Source organism: Pezoporus occidentalis, unplaced genomic scaffold (genome assembly GCF_034315485.1).
Source record: "Pezoporus occidentalis ecotype Australia unplaced genomic scaffold, CSIRO_AGI_Poc_V1 ctg71, whole genome shotgun sequence".
NCBI lineage: Eukaryota > Metazoa > Chordata > Aves > Psittaciformes > Psittacidae > Pezoporus > Pezoporus occidentalis.
Genome location: NW_026916062.1, coordinates 171671 through 193087, shown reverse-complemented (window position 1 = coordinate 193087; position 21417 = coordinate 171671). Strand labels below are relative to the sequence as shown.

The window sequence follows — 21417 nt, the reverse complement described above, 5'->3', positions numbered from 1 at the left end:
TGCTTCCTCTCATGGGTAAAGTCAGTAGTAGGTGCTGAGCATCTCTAGCTTCACAGGCTGTGTCTGTGTATTTAACTGCCTGAATAGTACCTTAATGTAACATACCTTTCTCCTTTTTTTGTATTTTTGAGTCAAAATTTATGTTCTCTTTCATTATGATTAGCCCAGTGAATAGTGCTATTAAAGCAAAACAAAGAGAGAAGGTGAAAGGACGAGGGAAGTGCTTTCCAGCACGGTGCTGTGTGCAGGCACGTTTGGTCTATGTCTTTATTTCTAGGATGTTTCAATGCTTCCCTTGACTGTAGGCTGAAGTCTGTATGGCTTCAAAAAGCAAACTAAGACACCAGTCTGAAGCCCTGAAGGGTATGACTCAATGACATAACAATAAATTGTAGTATCTCCTGCTAAGTAATTACACCCTATCATGTCACAACAAGGTATTGTTGAAATACTATCATGTAGCTCATAAAGTGTCATTTTTTTATTATAAGCCTATAAAATAAACAGAATTGCTGTGTTAGAACATACAGACGGACACAAAACGTATCACTGGGGCTGTGAAAAGGAGATGCTGTGGTGTTCTTGCATGAACATGCTCAAGATAAAGTGCCTGTGTCCCAGTTTTGCATTCTTTCACTCTGGGAACTAGCAGAGGTTCCACAGCTGACTAGAACCCTTAGGTCAGAGGCAGAGCTGTTTTGATGTCAAACAATGAGAAATGCCAAAATAATTAGTAGTAGCTATCGTGCTGCTTCTGGTGAATTCCCGAAGTTTTCCTGTTAACTATTGCCTAGTTCTGGCCTCAGATGAACCTGTTCTAATCCAATGTAATTTTACTGTCTTCTTGTGAAGTCATTTTTGCATTTGTATTGGCAAATGCGAGGAAAGGGAGGGTTGTCAATGATGCTTTTGCAGTGCCAAGCATGGCTGTACACCTGTCAGTGTTTTGTTGGCTTCCTGTGCTTGGTTTTCATACTTTAACAAGTAAAATGTTTGCAAGGATGTTCAAATTCTGAAGGGAGCAGAATCTCATTGATTTTAATAGGAATTGAAAATCCAGGAGGGAAAAGCTGGGAACACAGGGAGTCCTTGCCATCTGGTTAGCAGACCCAGCAGTTTTAACCAGGTCTGGAAGTGTTTCTAGATCAAAGGGCTAGCTGATGGCAGCCCTTAACATCTTCCAGCCGAACACCTCCTCCATTTCTGCTCTGCCCATCATCCCTGCAGCATTTCAAATGTTGATGTGCTGAATTACTTTTTTGTCAAAACAGAAGAAAGAAAAGTGGTATACAAGTCCTTGGTATTGAAAGAATAAAGGATATTGCTTGGCCATCCTTTGTTTTGTAGCACATGGCATGAGCCCTTGCCATGAGATGGAGTGTTTGATGTGACACGTTCCTGAGGATCTGCACTTTCAGGCAGGGAGTGTGTTGGCACATACAGATTTCTGGTATAAGCAGGCAGGAGACAGTACATAGAGTGGGTGGAGGGAAGTGTATAGATCTTTGGCATGAACAAATTGGTATTAAAATAATAAATGAAAAGGTTTAATATATTCAGGTGTCTGTTAAAGGACCGAATACAGCCATGATGAAATGAACATCAGCTGTATTACCACTGTGATGAATGTGACTTAAGTTGTACACAAATATATAGCTTTTAAAGGTAAAAAACGTATTCTGCTTTCCAAAAAACAGTTAAAAATTAAAGAAGTAGTTAAGATTCTGTGTACTTTTTCAGTCCTTTGTTCAAGTTATGGGGTGAAATTGGAGTGGTTTGCTGGTCCTAAGCAGTGCTAGCGTTAAGCTGGCATTTCTTCCAAGTTGCTATGCATTACAAAATATACTATATAGTTAGTGAGTGGTATTTATGCAGTGAAAATGTCCACTGGAATCAGTGGGCTTTTCCCTTAGTCCACGGATAGAGGGTAAGGCCTGGACATGTTTGAGTTATTTGGATATCCATGTATACACTTACTGTGTTGTGGAGATTTTTAGGTCAGATAGTCACCTCATGCATCTGGTGCTCACTGAACCGCTTCTAGAACAAATGAGAGAGAGGTCATCACATAGCCAGCAATATTCGTTATTTTTGTTAAACACAGTTCACATCTTGGAAGAACCATAAATTTCACATTTCAAATGGTGCTTACTTATTGCACCCCAAATGTTTAATCTCAGCAATCCAGTGACGATACAGGCCAGTGTTGTAATTCCAAGTTTTTAGAAATGTGGAAGTTGAGACAGTAGGAGTTTAAATAGGAATATAAATGATTTGGAAGCTTAGCTATGTCTGTGCTGCAGTCACACATACCTGAGCTGGCTTTAAACTAGTCAGCTGGGGAGCTGGTACCAATCCAGCTGTGGCAGCGTGGAACTCAGGGCTGGCTGGAAAACATGCCCAAAAAGACGGGTAAATACTTAAGTGGTTAGGCTGCCCTGAACTCAGTGGCTAGACTACTCCTGGTGCCGAAGCTAGCTAATTTAAAGCATGCTCAGCTATGTTTATGTGGTATTGCAGTCCCATCACTTGTGACTATAGCATAGACATACCCTCCTGAGAATTCTGTGACTCAGCCCAGTCTTTTGGCAGACAATTCCCCTGCTGTTCTGGGAGCTGTGTGGGTAGTGTCAACTCTCTAGTCCTCAGGAAAGGCTTTTGCAGGTATTCAAAACTTTACAGTACCACATAAGATGTGCTTTTATTGCACTGGATCTTCCCTCATTGAACAGTGGGCTCTCATCTTGTAGCCACTCGGCACATGAGCAACCCGTGAGTCAATGCGCGTGTTTGCATAATTGGGACCTTCTTGTTTGCTGGAAGGAAGGGCAAGGCAGTGGCGAGCTGCCAGGCTCTGCGGCTCTGTCGCTCAGGTGCGGGCAAGAGGAAACCACTGGCAGAACTTAGGCAGAGCTGGTGTTGAGGTGCATGGGGCCTAGGGCAGAAGCGGATGTGTGAGCTCCTCCCTGCCTCCCACCTGCCCGCACGCTGGACGATGAGTCCTGCTGACTGCCCTGGACCATGCTCCTCCTCCCTGCCTGCCCCTTCCCGTGGCCCGAGGACCAAGGCAGTTGCTGTAGCTCCTCACCCCTGAAATGAATTCTCATTTTGCGCAGAAACGAATTTCAGATGCCACAACATAAGGCTCTTGTGTTCCCAGCCTCACACAAGGAAAAGATGGACGGCTGCTCTTTCTGCTTAAAAACCACTGAGTTGCACATGACTGCTTTTAATAAAAAAACAGCCCTCTGAGAGTCAGCCCTTAAGTTCACTGCAGCCATCAAAATTACAGCGACAACATCTGGGGACTGGGGGGTGTGTGTGTTGAATTTCTTGTTACAAGTTGATATTCTGGAGAACAAGGATGTTTCTGTTGCAGGTGTAATTGCTACTGAAGGCTGCTGGGCTTGACTTTTGTGTAGAAAGATTGTTGTATTAAGTATTGATGGTCAAATGTAGTTGAGAGACACCTGAGATTTCCCTAGCAGAAAGAATAGCAGCAAATTTGGAAGTAATAGCCGATATGTATGTGTTAAGATTGTGGGGTATGGAGACCAAATTCTCATCAAATTTGTACTGATGTGGACTCAAGAGGATGTGTGGATGTTGATGTGATCAAGAATAGTCTTGCTATCTGTGTAGATGCTTAGTCTCTTACTGCTGTTCTTGAGCTTTATTACTATAATGGCATTTTCCTCAGTACTGGGACGGGAATTTCTCCTCAGCGTGTGGAACAGCAAACAGAAAGATGATGTGATTTGTCACAAAATAAATGCAGTCAGTGGTTTGGTTGTAAAAGTTCTGTTGCTTTTAGTCTCAGTTCACTGCTCCTTCCCAATGGGAAATGTAGCAAAGAAGTGAGCTACTTTGTTCATCTTAGTTCACTGGATATAAAATGTACTAGTCTGCTTAGGTAGCTAGAACACTAGAATGGAGGAACACCTTTGGGTCTAATTTGGATGATTAAGAGGTGTCTTAAAACGTGGAAGATGCTAACACCCAGTTTTGCTTTTTTATTTTATTTTATTTTTTTTTGTCCTTCCACATTTGGAGAGTTTGTTTGCTTGTGTCGGATAGGATGTGCTGTCAAGAGTCCAGTTCAGGTCTGACATAACTCCATTGACTTACTGTAATTTCCACAGTCACAAATGACTCATAATGCTCAATATTCAAAACAGCCTCCAAAAGCATGCTGCCCCCCCCACCCCCCCTTGCAAAGCTGGTATTGCAAGAATAATGTATACTAGCAGAATTCGAAAAGTTAATGCAGAACTGAAACACTTTTATGTCATTAAATACTTACTGAAAAGTTAGCACATTTATTTGCCTAATTGAGAGGTCCTGAAATGACCTACCAGACAGAGTGTAGAATTTAATTCCTTTCGGTGAGGAGACATACTGAAGTTGGTAAGATTTTGGTTCCTTCCCTTGTTGTTTGAAAAAAGCTTTGCAGGGTCTGGTCAGTTTAGATTAGCTGCCATCTTTAGCTATTTTGGATTGGTGGGTTTTTTATATTAAAAATATCACTGTATTAAGAAATGTATTTCAGTAAATGGTGTGACAGCCTGGAGAAGACATGGCATCAGGGGAACCTAACAGCAACCTTTCAACACCTACAGGATAGTTACTGAGAAGCTGAAGCTGAGGAGTACAGTGTGAGAATGGGAGACCGTGGTTGTAAAGCCATGGAAATAGGGGGCGAGGAGGCCGGATGTTCCAGCAAAACATGAAAAAAGGGTCTTTTGCCGTGAACTTTTTGGACAGGTTGTCCACAGGGACTCTTAAATCTTTTCAACAACGTTTTGGGGATCTGACTGTACAAAGTCTAGACAAATCTGTTCTGAATTCAGAGCTGAACTTAACAGCAGATTGGGCTAAATGACCTCCTGAGGTCCCTTCCAACCTGACCAATGTTGTGATTCTGCATTAATTACCACTTCTAGGGGAAGATAAGGATCATTATGTGCCTTAAAATCAGGCTGTTCATGGCAGCCACTACCTATAAAATGTTGTACTTGTTAAATAGAAAACCTGAATGAAAACAAATTGCAAGTTAAAATCACCACAATGCAGACATTAACAACAAAGCAAAGGAATGGCTGGTGACTACTGTTTCCATACCTGTAGGTAGTACTGAATACTCCCGCAAGAATGATATCTGTTGGTTAAAAACAGAGAACAACTGCTGTTCTCTATTTTTGCCAGCAGTGCCATCAATTTTTATTATTTTTTTCCTTTACTGCTTATTCTAAGTATTAAAAGCAAAAAGTGTTTGGGAAAATACATCCTTTCAAAAATGCATTTTTTTTTTATATATCTACATGTCTGATTTTTTTTAACATAACTGTTATTTTTGTGATATTCCCAAATTATTTTTGTAAAGGGATGTTATTTAGAATTTCAATGTATAAACAAAAGATGAATGTTCTGGGTGATATCAACTATAGTGTGAAATACAGTCCCCTTGTCTGAAATGTAATTATTTGCCTTCTACACAGACACCTAGTAATACCATTATTGATCTACATATTTTAATGAAAAGTGATTTGACAGAAAATTTTAATTACATACTTAGCAATACAGTTTCTGTTGTAAGGAACAGGTATCTTTCTATCTGCAGAACAAGATTGTAATCTCATAAATTAATGAGAGAAAACAACTGTTGATGACTATTGCTTTGACCACTTGTGCCTCACACTTCCAGCTACAGCATGAAAGGTAGATGAAATTTCACTAATACAATATGGATAAATACTTTGAGACAGTACAGCCAGCAGAAACTTGAGATGAGGACTATCTTGTAGGTCTGGTTTTTCATCCTAGCTAGGGTGTGTTACCTTAATAAGTAAGCCAAATAATTACTTATTTACAGATTCAGCAAATGGTAAGGTCACACTGAGTTTCTGAGCAAAGAGCCACACTGAACTGATCAGCTAAAGTGGTCTGAATTTGTTTGATGTTCGCTGATAGTAGTTAGAATTCAAGCAAAGTCTATGGGATTGTAAAAGAAAAGGTGCTGGGATAGAAGGGGGTGTGGCATTCAGAACATCCAAAGGCAGGGGGACTACTACGTAGATATCCTGCCTACAGCTCAGTTTATTGTTCAGGATTTCATTAAGAAACATTGAGTGACATTAAAATGACGTGAAAGCAAAGAAATTATTTCACAATATGTGCAAGTCTTCCAGTTGTGCTCATAGTTTTTTCAATACAATAGGAAAGGCATTTGTACAATGTGTTTTGCCAAACACCTTCGAAATCTGTCATGAATCAGATAAAGACAGCAACAGAAAAACATTTTCCAGTGTAAGGTTTAAGGTTTCAATCGTTTCTGTTTCTTAATCTACACTTCATGTTAGCATTATATTTTCAAAAATGACCAGGTCCTTTTTAAGTCTTCAGCTTGTTAGTGTGCATCTTGGGATGATTTTGAAGGAATCAGATTGTGAGAAAGTGTGGGAGTCAGTACATCCTAGAAATTGTTCTCTGTTGGCATCTCTCAAGGCAAACTGGTTTGGGTTTGTTTTTATTTGTTGCTGGTGACTGAAAGAGGAAATAGAATTGAAATGTGTTTATATATATCTATTCACTACAAGTACTGCAGTCATGGCCACCTACTCACCTTCTCAGTGCTGGATCATTTAGTATCTCTCTATATTTACATAAACTCGGTCTTTTAAGTGTGAAAATGCAATGGACCTGTGTCTGACCTGTTTTACATGATGTGGGAAGACTCTACTAACTTAAGTGTACTAACTTAAGTGCACTTATTTAGAATGGTCTCAGAGATTATTTCAAGTACATTACCGCACACGTAGCTTGTGAATATTTAGATCATCAGAGTATCTAAATGGCTTTTGTTTAATTAAAACCTGCACATGGGGTAAAGACTCCAGTATCCAGTATTTGAGGAGCTGTGAGATATAAAACTGGGGTGGCAGGTATATGCAAAAAACCAGGGAAGGTGAAACAGGGCTTCTGTTCAGAAAGTCTGCCTTCCTATATTGCTGTGTGATGTTAACTCTTACTCCCTTCTAGTCATAAATAAGTGCCTGATGTCTCTGCCTTGTTGAGCTCTCTCCTTGTTTCACTGAAGAAGCAGCATCAGCATCTGTACTGGTTGTAAAAGCGGCATTTGTAGTAGTTGTCAAGAAAGGTGAGATTACAACTGACACTAGTTTAAATAAAAAACAGTTGGGCATTTTATATGGCTGCAATGTAGAGAATCTCCATTTCAGCTGTCTTTTTCATCAAACTGATGATAAGTATCACATACTCAGTAAGGGAATTTCTCTTTGTTGCATCCTAGTGAAACAGGGAAGTGTGATCACCATTTCAGTCATGGAAAACTGAGGTAGTATTAGCAGGGAAGGGTAAAAATTACAGTGTCTGAATCAGTAGATTCTCCATTAAATGTTCAAACGCCTGTTCTGTTTTGGAAATATGAACATAGACTGATGTTTCAAGGAGTCAAGATCTGAACCCAGCTTTCTTGAAAACATTGGGAAATCACTGAACCACCCTTTCCCTTATTACATGCAGGTGTGCAGGTGGAATTCAGCTGTATTTGGTGGAGCAACAGAAATAGGCTTTGAGAACAGTGTATTTCCTAAGTAATTTCCAAAATTATGAACGTGATGGTGAAAAAAACAAATTTATTCACACGTTTGCAGGTTAGTTTAGAAACTTCTTTTTCCCTTCCATATGAGAAAGAAATATTCATGAGTAACAGAAAAAGGCCTGACACCATGAGCATACTACCATAGTTAGGTAACTCCTCTGAGTTTTCTCTGAGCAAGCTGATGACTTCTGAACTGTGCTTGGCCAGCCACCACTGTGGGTCTTGGGCATGGAGACAGTGTTGACATGACAACTGACTAGCTCTGCTTTTTGGGCTAGTTAGCCGGGGTGCATGGCCACACTGGCACTCTGGGCCTGGAGTTAGCTTCTTCCAAGATGGGTTGGTTTCTGTGCACATCCCTGAACAGTCCAGATAAATGCAATGTACCATCATTCCCATTTCCAAGCTGTGGAACATGTGCTTGTATGTATTGCCATCTCCTGACATCTGAACAAAATCTGCTATTAACCATTCAGTATTTTTAATGACTGTCCTATGACTAGTTTCACCCAATCATTCCCAGATGCTTCAGCCATGTTCAGTCCCTGATGGAGCTGAGGGCAGCCACACACACTCCCAGGTCAGGAGAGAGGTGTGAAGGGTACCTTTCCCTCCCAGGGCTCTCGCACCAAACGCTCTCCTCTGCATAAGGTTCACACAGGAGGATGTTATGTCCCTCCTGATGTCCTTGCCCTCGCCTCTGCTGATGCTGGTTATGTAACTTTACAAAGCTGAATTCCAGTATCTATAGTAACATTTAAACAGAAATAAAACAGTTCCCAAAACAGGAAAGTTACTGAAAACTATCCAGAAATGAGATCTTGCCTCTTCTGTGTCACACAGACAACAAAACATGGGTTGCTGGATCTATATAAACCATAGATGAGATTCTTACCCCTACTGCCTCCTTTCACAGCCTGCAAGAGAGATGGAAGAGAAGAAGAGGTCTTCAGAGAGGAGACAATTGATCTGGAATGGGAACGAGGGAAGACAGCCATGTGGCCACTTTCCAAACATGCTTTCAGAAGCTTGGTAAGAGGTTTTACTAGGGATGGGAGTGGGAAGAGCCATGGGGACATTAATAATGGCTGTAATCTAAAGTGTATTCGTGCTGGGAGAGCACTGCTGCTCACATGCCAGCTGAAGAGTCGGTCTGGGATGTCTGAATTACATGGCACTGAGAAGACCAAGATTAGGAGAATATGAAGATGGCTTTTCAGTCAAGTTTACCCTCCTCTATCTACACTGAGGGATGCTTTCCTCAGGCTTCTTTGGATCCCTTATGAACAGCAAAGCTACTCATATGGTGAACACCTCTCTAAAGAGCTCCTTCAGCAAAACCTTTGGTGAGGCATGGCCAAAGCAGGTTCACATCAGTGGAGAAAGTCAACATTTGGTGAACAGTTAAGAGATACCACATAAAAATCTGCTCTAGCAATTCTGAACCATGATTTAAAGTACTTGTAAATGCTCAGTATTTGTTGCTGAGCACAAATAAGTGTCCATTTATATTTCTTCGTGCTTATCCTTTGACCATACTTTCAAAGGGCATTTGTGCTGGTTTTATTTCTGCAGGCATCCAGACTGTGCTGTTCTCTCTTTGGGACATACAATATCCAAAATCTTCCTTTGGCCTGTACCTGTTGTGTCTGTTGCCCCCTCTCCTCTTCATTCAGCCTTTGCAGAGAGCATAAGGAGAGGACAGTATATTGTGCATGCTTCTAATAAAGGGCTTGGATAAACTGCTACTGGTCAGCCATGTATTCCATGAATAGTTGGAAATATAGAGTCTGGGGCTTGTGGAGCCTCCAGCTTTCTACAGAAAAGAGATATTTTTCTTGGATAACCCCAATGGCTCTCACTTCCAGTGCAATATACAATTTTTAATTTCATTTTTTTCCACCTACCATGTTTGAATGCTTGACATTTGAAAAGAAAATGTGATATAATTGTAGGATTACACACAAAATTCAGTCCCTATTTAGAGTGTGCTCATGGCAGGTTAAGTATAAATTCAGAATACAGAAGTCTCAAATCAGATTTTTACTTGTTGGCTTTCAGAGAGGATAATAAATTGTGTCAGTTATTGAAGATGTAAAGTGGAAATAGAAAATCTGCTTAAACTGAAGGGTCAAGCTTTAAGGAAATAATATTTAAAAATTATGTCAGGTAAAATAGCTTTCCTGTTCAGAAGCAATTGAGTTTTATTGCTTTGGGAAAAAGAATTGTATAATTAAAAATGCAAATGGGTGCTTCTCGCAAAAAGGTCTGTGTACTTCATGCAGATTTTGACTCTAAATCTGAAGTCTTGAAATCCTCAAATCTTTTCAAAGAAAACTGCTGCAGAGATAAACATTGTTCCTTTGGGGTTGGAAGTTCTCAGAAATAAGCACAGAAGTGACACACTTTTCCCATAGTACTCTAGAAAGTTGCTCCACAGTACTCCAAGACTTACTCTATTAACAAATTAGCTTTTAGTTAAATGAGTAATTAATAAAAAGGTCACTGATTCACTGATTGATTAAGCAGTTGTGATCAGGGCTAGGGAAAAAAGTTAAAGGTGAATGGAAAAAGGATCAGGTGTGGAATGACTGTGAAATTCATAAATCTGACTTAAAGTGTACAAAAACCCAAAACTAACAACAGTGATTTTGGCAGGTAATGATGAAGAATTGGGAGGAACAGAAATTCTAGAGTGGAAAATCAACATACACACCCACTGGACAAAATTCACCCATGCATAAACAGCCAGCAGCAGCCCATTTCCTGTATAAGTCCCGTTTACATCCTTAAATTGGAATAAATGTTTAGGAGTAATTTCAAAGGCATGCCTGAGAAGAGAAAATTTCAATCTTTGTGAATTAATAACTATCCTGGATTTTGTAAAAAGCTTATATATGTGCCTAACCTAATATAATGCAAATGTTTCTGGCATAGAAATTAATATGCTGGATGTAAAGGTTAGGTAGAATTGGAACCTAAGCAAAGAAATGTGAGACATGAAGAATACATCAGAAGATCTGTGTTTTAAGTATGCATCAACAGTAACAGAATAGTTAGCATATGCATAAGCCTTTCTATATCAAAAGCACTGTATGAACAACTGTCCAGATCCAAAAATGACAATATTCATGTCAGTGGTTCCAAGGAAATTCAAGGGGCTACTTTGGTAGGGTTGTTGTTCACTAAGCTTTACATGCAGCAGCACCTGTGTTGTTATCACCTGTAGTTTACCTATAGTCACCTATAGCATGATGGAGTAACAACTGGATATTGGCTTCTTTTTTATCTTAGTAAATGTCTCAACAAAGCTAAGAGAAACAACTTCAGAATCGAACAAGTCATTTTATGTAGCTATGGAGCCAGGCACTAGTAAGGCAAGCTGGTGTTACAGCTTTTTCCCTTTGAAATTTATGTTAAATAGAGATACAGTGTGCAGTGGAAGAAGAAAAGGTCTAGATTCATTTTTTTTCTTTAAAAATCCTGTTCAAGGAAACTCTAAGCCAGTAGGTTCACCACAAGGCTATTGAGTTTTCAGTGGAATATGTTATGCAAGGTGGATTTCTCTGGGGTAGTTGCCAGTTTTAAGACTTGTGGTAGGCATTGCTTGAAAGTTGCTGTGTAGCCAAGCAAGGATCGTTTACTTTAAGAAGATGCTACGTGATCTTTGTATTTTCTTTGTCATATCTTCTTCTCCTTAGATGGTGGACTATTAATTGGGCTGTTTTGCAGAAATGAGGAGAATTCAAGGTTTGAAGGCATGGTAAATTCTGCCTGCACTTTAGCATCCAGTCTTTGAAAAGATCAGATTTAAGCTGTTTTCTCTTCAAGTACCCCCCTTCAAGCATTTTTTTGTAATTTCATTTATTGCTTGAACTTATGTAAATTTTATAGAGTAGAGCTCCTGTTTCTCTATAGATAGAGAAGAACACACTAAACCAGGATTTCTTTCAGTCTTAAAAAATGGCTTGCATATCCCAGTGGATAGGGGAACACAAAGTGTACAAAAGCTGAGTGGAAGAAGTAAGGTGGAAATAATTGAAATACAGATGGTCTGCCTCCTTGCTTTCAGCAAGATCTTTGGTTCTTAATTCTCAAATAATTAGACACAAATATTAAAAAAGCATTGATTCCCTGAATACAGACCAAGTCCCTTGCTCACTTCAGCTGAGTTGCATGAAGAAGTTATTTGCCTCCACATATTTAACAGAAAGTATACTTGAGCATGCCTAATGATAACTGTAATTGTGACAAAGCAAAGCAGGTTCCTTTTTATGCCTGTGGTTTGCACACTGAGGAACCTTGAAAACTCTTGTTTCTCAGGCAGGGTGTCTGTGGCATGCCTGCTGTCTATGTGCAATGAATTCACTGAGATCTTAAAATTGGCTTCCTTCAATAGAGTTTTGTTTATGCACTTGGCATGCTTTCACACCCAAACCTCCCATCTGCAGCCCGCACCTGCATTGCTCAATATTTAACTCAAAGATATCTGAACTTCCTGGACTATTAAGGTGTCTTTTGGTTTGCGGCTTGCTGGCCGGGGCTGTTGGTTACCATAAGAAAGAGGTTTAGGTGCAGTAAATAATGTAGATTTCCAGTTTCCTCAGTTTTGTTTCTGCTCATTGAAAAGAGCTCCTTTCTGGCATGCTGTAGCTTTTCCTCAGCATGAAGCATGGGGTGTGCAGAGCAGGGTATAGCATTAACAACCTGAAATTAAAATGCTATTGCTTTGCTTTCTCTTTCTGCACAGTAGCAAAATGAGCGCAGGATACATGGCTACTTTCACCACAGACAAACCCACTAGACAAACCCACTATTTTCTGTTCTCAGTTACCAAACTGTTTGAAAAAGAGCAAATCCTTCTCTTTCTCTTAGGATTGTTTCTGATAAGCTGCAGCCTCTTGTATGATGCAGCTGAACTGCTCCATGCATGTCCTCCCCAGCCATGGGGAGTTCAGCAGCTCACTGGACTAGGCAGTGGGTATTTGCCAGTGAATTTGCAACCTCCCTGCACCACTAATTATTCACCCTGGCTTTATAGCCATACCTCTCCCTCCATGGTCCTGTGGGTCTCTTCAGTGCTCTGAAGGCTGTGTCTGGCTTGATAAAGTAAAAAAAAAATATCTCAAGTTCCTGTATGGGTGCATACAAATTTCTGGTGAGGTGATACAGTATTAGCAAAAAGAAATATCTAAATATCAAGAATTAATTCCTAAAAATAATAAAATTGTGTGTGTGCACATGCGAATACTCCTGGGTACACCCAAATATGCGTATGTTCTCATATTAATACAGATGCACACATAGATATATATTTGTAGCAGCTTGGATAACCTATGAACTTGAAGGTTCATTGGCTTGACTTTTATGGATAGGAGATGGCATAGTACCTGTGAAGATTGGAGGTCTGCTCTACACTAGAAAATATTATTGGAGCTGGTAAGCCTTTCACAGTTACAATTGGAGGAAAAACTGGGTTTGCTCCTACCCCTTCTTTCCTGGGGGAAAAAAAAAAGCAAACCCCCAAACTTCTGGTACAGCTGTGTCTCCAGGAGAATTTTACTGGATCCAGAGCAGTGTAGGATCACTTGGAACTGCTCTGGATTCTGCATTTGGCTCCTTTCTTCAAGCTGGCTTGAAGGGGTTAGGGGACGGCCATCCAGCTCCAGAGAATCCTTTGTGTGAGACTACTTTTTATTGCTATTCAAAACTGCAAGCAATTAATAACCCATGTAAAACTGCTATTGAGATGTTTGCTGGTAACAAGTAGAAAGATGTTTGTTGAAAGAGGCATGGTTTAATGGTCTTAGTACAGGACTGTGATTGAGGATCTCCTGTGTTCTTCCTGTGACTTTGACAGTGATTACCAGTCTGGCTTTTGACAGGTCATATATTCTGTATGTGCTTCTATTTGCCTACTCTGAAATGGGCTAGAAATTTTACTTAACTTTTAAGAGCCAGAAATAATTAGTTTCTGTTTACAAAATACTGTCAAGACATAAAACATCCATCATCAGTCTCATCTACCTTTAGTTTTCTGAGTATCAGGTGTCCTAGACATGCTCTGCATTTGCTGGAGAGGGACCTCTCCAGAGAGTGAGACCTTCCCATGTGTCAGTGTGAGTGAAATTTCATTTCCAAAAGAAATTTCCCCTTTCTAGTCAATATATAAGGGATCTAGATGATTGAGTGATGCTGAATTTTAGGTGGCTAAGGTGAAGCGAAATTAATCCCATCCTGGTTGCTACATTTAGGTTTGTTTATACACTGTGCAAAGAAGACAGTGTTTGCACTTCACATCTCTGATCTCCAAGATAAAAAGGTCTGTGTGACTGAGAGATGTGAGTGTTTCACAAGGAAATGCCTGGAAAACAAAGATTCTAACCCAAATTAGAAACAATTTAAGTAAAAAAATTTCTAGTGAAGCAGAGACATTGCCATGAGTTAAGATGAATGGGCAACAGGGCTGCTTGGAGCTTTAGGAACGGAACGGGTACACAGCCTCACCAAGTATTTCAACAACCCAGGCAGCTGGCTAGGGAAAGAAGACATAAGGCAAGAAAAATAGTAATTATAGATATTATCACCTCTGTGGAGCAAGGCCAGTGCAATAGCCCAGTTGCAAGGACACTACATCTTGGGAAGCTGAACAGTGGGAGAGAATTTTAGGCCATTGGTCTGAGTAGACCAGTAGAGAGTCAGTGCTCAGAAGTGATCTCAGCTGCATGAGGCAAAATGCCAGCCACATTACTAATACAGTCTCCTTTGCCAGCTGATCTCTGGCAGCTTTGGTGTCAGCAAAGCAAAACATGGCTTAATGAGATTGCAGGAGGAATAGCAGGTGATGGCTATAGGTGGGCAAGGCTTCTTTTCAGTACGCAATAGCTACAGTTTTCCAAATCATTGTGATCACAAGGTTGCAGATGGACCAGAAGGCAACCCCTGGGTGGGATTATCCCATCCCATCTGAAAAGATGGTCTTTGATGAAAACAGTCTGAAGTCAAAGAATCGGGCTTGGAACGCTCCAGGATCCACAGCTCATGTTAACAAACTGGCCTGTTACTGAGAGCCAGATTTCCAAATCCTGGCTGCTTGAACACTGATGGTTCCTTGCACAGTCCTCTGGGTTTGCACAAAGCTCTCCAGGTTCTCAGAGCGTGGCAGTTTGCAGCAGGGATGTGTCACTGGGCAGTGCTTGGCAGAGGAGCCTGAGCAGGGATGAGGGCAAGACCAGACATGGGCTTGGATAACCTATGAACTCGAAGGTGCTTTCAGCAGTGATGACTGCTAGCTGTACATCTGTAGCTGTAGTAACCCAGAGGGTTTTCAGGAAAACAGTAAACGTGAGTAGGCATTGCTGAGAACTCTTGATTTAGATTAAAAAGTGGTGTTGAGGTGGTAGTTCTGTCATCTCTTGCAGTCCTTGAAACATTAGTGGTGCTCAGTCTTCTAGGGGTGCCTGAACCCCAGAAAACCTGTGGGGCATACTATCCCTTAGGATTAATACCTATCAGGTAGGATGATACAATTCAAAAGGACCTTTTGGGTTATCAAGTCTGTGTCTCACCTGTTGCAGATAATACAACCCCTTTCACAAGTTAATTGAATTTCTCTGTAAAACCAGTCAGATTTCTATTTCTACTTCCCCTATTATCTGTTTCAGAACCCTATTTCTTTGCTTGTTGAAAATCCAGATTATTGTGAAATTTTTGTAATTCCAGTTTCCATCAAGTGTCGGCATTACCCAGTAGCTGAAAAAGTTGTTTTAGCTTTCTGGGTTTTATTCTGTATCCCTATTTGACCTTCATTTCACTAGGTTAAACAAATGAGGCTATTGTATTCTTATGTATGGTAGCTTATTTGTTCTTTGGCTCATGCCAGTCATCTGCAGTGTCTTTGCATCCTCAATTCATCCCTTCTGAACAATAGGTCATCAGAGTTGTATGCAGAGTATTTCAGATGAAGGTGCAGCAGTGCTTTGCACATTGCCATAATGTTATTCAATTTCTAATGGAAATATTGTGTCTGAAATATCCCAGGACAACATTACTTAATTCATAATTACATTTGGGTCTAATGGGCATCCTGTGATCCCAGTATCCTCAGTCTTCTCTTCTGTGTTTCCAGTTGATAACCTCCACCATGCTGCAGAAATTCTTGTTTCTAATCCCTTGATGCAGGAATTAATATTACATTTCATTTAATTTTAACCTACAGCAGCACTTTATGCAATGGTGAATTTGTAAAGCATTTCATGAAATGTCAGGATTTGATACAATGCAGAGATTTAATTAATTCATTATTATTATTTGTACTTCACATAAAGAAAAACTGGATGTATTTGAAGTGTGTGTTGCCTAATTTATGAGTATATTAGCATTTGAGTGTGTTAAAGATAATATTACTAAGAATACCGAGTACTAAAGGGAGATCTTTAGCTCAGATTTTTAAAACCTTGCACTAGCTGTGCACAATTTTGCCAAATTTAATTTGATTTCATAGTTTTTCTCATTGCAGCAAGGAGAATGCATTCATTTACTGCATTTTTCATTCCAAATGCATTGAATAACTTTTCCCCAGATAAAACCACATTTTTTGTGCAAGGATAGCTAAGCAATAAGGCAGTTTAACCAAAGTCAGCTGAATTAATAGACCCTTGCAATTCAAGTATGACAAGGCTGCAGAAAACTAGCTGAGCTGAACTTCACCAGCCTATAGATCTGGATGGGCTAGACGTTACTTTTGGTAGAGGGTATTACGCTGACTTGTACAAAAAGTGGGTTTATGTTTGTGCTGTTGGAATCACCAGTATTTCTCCTGTTCATTTTTATAACAAATCCAGTATCTTAGAGTAAATACAGGAGAGTAAAGTTCAGGGAGAGCATTTTATTTTAAGACTGCATTTTCCTGCCTTTGAAACACTTGATTTCTCAACTCTGTGGTTGCATTTATGGCATTCCTTTTTTGACATCTCTGTGTATTTGTGTGCATGTGTACTTTGTGTATATAACGTTCATGCAGATGCAAAAATATCGTATACAGTGCAAGAAAGGCTTATCCATTGTCTTTCTATTACTGGCACCTCTTGAGAAATGGAAGACAGTGCTTACATTCCCCCCCTCCCCCCCCACCATTTCAAGCCTACAGAGATAGGGCCTTTGGGAACTACGCATTGTTTTTCCTACTTTGAGGAAAATGTAACTGTCATCCAGCAATGCCTTATCTGCCACATTTTCTGTACTTGAAACAATATTTTATAGAAGTACTTGGTTATAAATGTAGAGGATCTTTGGCTAGCACATGTCCTCTGACTTTAGTAGTTATTCCTAGGAATCTGACTACTAACACTTCTTTAAAAATAAAAGGTGGCAGGTCAGTCTGGTGCTAACACTATTTGAAAAACATGATAAAAAGCTTTATAAAAAGCAATGTGAACCAGACCAAAACAATGCCAAATTTTCCAGAAATGTTTTGTGCTCTGTTGTGGCTTAAGACCAGCCAGCAACTAAGTAGCACATGTATGCTTGCTCACTGTCCCCCTCCCACGTGGGATGGGGAGGGAAATCAGAAAAAAGGTAAAACCTGTGTGTTGAGATAGGAACAGTTTAATACTTGAGATAAAGTAAAATGTAACAACAGCAGCAACAGTAATAATAGGACAGAGAGAGAATTAAAACAAACAAGAAAACCCCAAGTGATGCACAATACAACTGCTCACCACCCTTTAACCTATGCCCAGCCTGTCCCTGAGCAGCAATCAGTGGACCTCTCCTCCCCCCAGTTTATATAATGAGCATGATGCTCTATGGTCTGGAATACCTCTTTGGCTAGTTTGGGTCAAGTGTCCTATCCGCTCTTCCCAGCTTCTTGTTCCCCTCCTCACTGGCAGAGCATGGGAAACTGAGAAGTCCTTGACTGGGGTAAGCACTACTAGCAACAACTAAAACATCAGTGTGTTATCAGCATTATTTTCCTACTAAATCCAAAACACAGCACTTCACCAGCTACTAGGAAGAAAATAAACTCTATCCTAGCTGAAACCACGACAGGCTCCAAATAAGTTTGATGTTCATATGGGAAGGAGAGACCTGTGGGTAAACAGGGAACTTTCCTTTTTTTTCCAGCTTTCATTGCAGTGTCTGGCCAAAACAAGGATCCTCATGTCCCTGCTGTCAGTCCATGTCTTTCCTCTGGCTCCAGTGGGCTTTGGATTTTAATGTTCTTGAGGTCTTTGGGGTCTGTTTTATGCAAACACCACTTGTCTTTCTTGCATATTAAAAGGTTTGATTCATTAATCTGCTTAAAGAACATTAAAAGCCTAGTATAAGGGTTGCTACAAAAACTGTTAAATACTAATATTTGTTTGGATTTTCAAAGGCAGGGGAAGAAGGTAGGTCCCCAATGGGAGCTAGTTCCACTAAAAGCCATAGGAAATTTAATTGTTAAAAATTGCTTTTCCTTCTGTCAATCCTTGCCCCTGTGTGCAGAGTGCATATGTGAATTAATAGCATGCTAACACTTAAGGTCATAAATGTCAGCTGGTTTAGCTCTCAGGAGAATAAGGATATTGTGGGTAAAATATAGCTATGGCATTTGATAAAAACTGAAATCATATCAGTTTAAAAAGAAGGACTTAAGGGTATGTACTGCTGAAGTGTAACTCCTTCCAGAGAATCTCACCTTCTCCTTCCCCAAAAAGAGGATGTGAGTAAATAGAAATGGTGTCTTTCGCCTCTGTGTCTCTCTTTGGTTGGTAAATGTCTGATATGCCTTGCTGAAGAGGATTACAAGAAGCCTTTTAAAGAGGAATTGCAATCAGAGGCAGAGAAAAAGCAATCTGACTTGCTAGCTACTCCTCACCACTCTAAAAATGTACAATTTTAAATAAAAAAATAGCTGAAATTGATACTGTAGTTTTAGAAGAAATAATGAAGAATGGAGTTTTATTTTTTATCCTGCAGTAGTGACACAGCCAGTTTCTCCAACTTCAAGCTAACCTGTAGTGTTTTTGCAGGAAAACCTTGGTGTCCATATCTGAAAAACATCATTCCACACCCTCCGATAAGCTATATGCAACCCCCAGTCCTGGAAGCTAATCTGTGGGAATGAACTCTGGTGTCCCTGTGGAGCCTCAAGGTCAGAGCCTTAGGAAAAGAGTAACAACGGAAGTGCCTCCAGGATATGGACAGCATTTTGCCAAGAGTAGCAAAAGAAACTATAATGTTTAAACCAAAAATGAAATTTGAATAGCAGGCACTTTTATTGAACAATTGTACAGATTTCAAAACCAAGTAATCTCTGCATTTACCCTCCCCTTTTTCTGTTTTCCTTTGAAGTTTATTTTCTGTTTAAACAAACTTGCTTACTTCCCAGAAATTCTTTCCTCTTTTCTATAAGTAGATTCATGAAGCAGAAATTATGTCTTCATGTTACACAAACTCTACACCCTTTGAGTTTTATTGCACTGCCAGTAGTTTGGTCTCACTGAGATGTTCGGTTACAGGAAGATATGGGGCTCTGGTTCTGATTGATGGCAATTTATTACCTGTTTTATTGTTGCCTTTCACTCTGTAATTTTAAAGGTAAGATGAAATGATTTCCTAAGGAAGGTCTGTGCTTGGACTTGTGTTCCCAGTCCTTTGGGATGCCCAGCATCCTCAAAGTCTTGTATACCCAAGCGAGCATCGAGTACATCTAACATAAGATTGTGTTTGAGGCAAGGGCTGAATGTCTTGCGAAAATAAAGAAAACTTCACCTTAAGTTCTTCCAGGCCTGTCAAAGAATGGTTAATGTTTTAACTCAGAAGATACTTCCCAGCATTTGCTGTGTGGGTAATGTCAAGCTATGCAGTTCACTATGTGAGCAGTCATGCACAGATCTACAAATCACCATGCCTGTGGCAGGGAAGAAAAAGTGTGCTGTAGGTCCCAGCACAATGCCCTGGAGGCCAGTGCTTGTTTCCTGGGCTATGCCATTAGTTTTGGGAAAAAATGCTTCTAAAAATTTAGTGTATATTGAGCACAGGCCTGGGCCTGCTGTCATGCCTTAAGTCTTTCTGTGCCTACACTCACAGATGTAAGAGCCAAGCTCAGATTCGTCATTATAGCTCCTTGTCCCACTGCAATGATGTTATGTGGGTGGATCATGCCAGCCAAAAGGTCCTAAAAGTACATCCCAGAATGGTTAATGAGGAATATGATCAGGCAGTAGTCAAGCTGCTGTCTAGGGAACATGGTAGTGCTGTACAAGCTACAGATACCCTATGGCTGGTAATAGGGTGCATAGGGCGAGAGGCAGGGCATATACTCCTGCTGGAAGCAGATCTCTGTCTGAACCCCTGCCATCCCTACTCTCTTCTGCTTTTCTCTTTTCTTTTCTTTTTGCTCTGCCATTTTTTGCCCCATAATGCAAGCAAGCATTCTTCTCTTCCACCTTAAAAAAATCTCCACCATTAATCTCATTTGCTTCTGTAGCTGCTGCTCCTGCTTTCTTCTTTTCATGAAGTCTTTAAACACTGCTAGGATTTCCTCTCTGTTTTGTGAGAGACCTCATTCAGTCCAATTTTCTGTTCACTGCAGCCCCATGCAAGTCTGCTGATTTCAGAGCCAGCCTGCAATTTCCAACCTCTTTACCCTATATCGGGCATCTCTGGCATGTAGCCTGGGCTCCCTTCCTTCACATGGCCCTGCTGTTACCCCTGAGTGCTTCTGCAACGCAACCATCACAGCTCTGTGTGGGTCTTACTGGAATCTGTCCTTGGCCCATGTGTGTCAAAGCTTTGCACAGAGCTGTAACTGCACCCATGGCTATATGTGCAGTTTTCACATGTGCACTTGACAAGTAGGTAAACAAAAATGTGGATAATGGAAAAGGACCAACCCCACAAAATCATGTTGAGTTTGGCACAATCATTTTGTGTAATTTCTGCAATGTCACTGCCGTTGTAAAGGTAGTGGCAAGGTGCTTTTTGCGCATGTCTCTGATATACCTCTCTTGTTTGAATAATGACCTTTTTGGTTCTGTGCAGCACCAAAAGGAGTTACATTCAATGGTGAGTACATGGGAGGCAAGAGTGAGCATTAACACAAAGCAGCTTCTATTGAGTTAGGGAACCCATGTGGATCTTGCAGATCAAGAGGACGCTGTGTGTGAGGAGGTTTATTCCTTTGGTCTTGCAAAGAATGGAACAGCATTGCTTCAGATTTATTTCTTACCAACTTTTACACGCACCTCAGGTTGTGCTTGCAGATCAAGTGGTCACTTAGCATTGCCACGTATTTTTCCTTCTGTCTGTCTGCAGTACAGAGCAAGCAAGGATTTGTGGTTTTCTTCTTTATCAAGAGCAGCAAAGCTGAAACAGCAATATTCCATTTATGGAAATGACCTCAGGGCTGCAGTAAGTATTTTACCATTTCAGTTTAGAAATGCCACATTTAACCCAAACTTTTGTTTTGATGTGAGAATCAGCTGAAGAGATGTCACCGGTATGGATTTAAATTACTTCTGCTTGGGCCTGTTACTCCAGACTCGGGTCATATCTACACAATTGTGTCAATGTGTCAGCTATCTAAAATACCAGATACCTGCTCACAAGCAGTCAGGTGCCATTGTTTCTAAGAGAAGTGCAAGTCAGCCCAGTCCCAGAGTTGCCTTGCTGGTTAGTATGGGAGTGTTCCCATTCCAGCAAGGCTACCTGAAAATCAAGATTTATTGGAATGGACTTTAGGTTAAGCCATGGCTTCCACACTAGAGCTGGCTTCTGTGTTCTATGTGTGAACAGAGCTATGCAGGTGT

General features: G+C 40.4%; 1 long non-coding RNA gene across 1 annotated transcript; it reads left to right on the top strand.

Annotated features, from left to right (window-relative positions):
- The first annotated feature begins 4021 nt into the window (after positions 1 to 4021).
- LOC134175955 (uncharacterized) lies at positions 4022 to 19476 on the top strand. The gene is made up of 4 exons (XR_009969210.1): positions 4022 to 4648; positions 7075 to 7156; positions 8538 to 8653; positions 18637 to 19476. It is a non-coding gene; the product is annotated as an uncharacterized LOC134175955 (long non-coding RNA).
- Positions 19477 to 21417: the final 1941 nt, after the last annotated feature.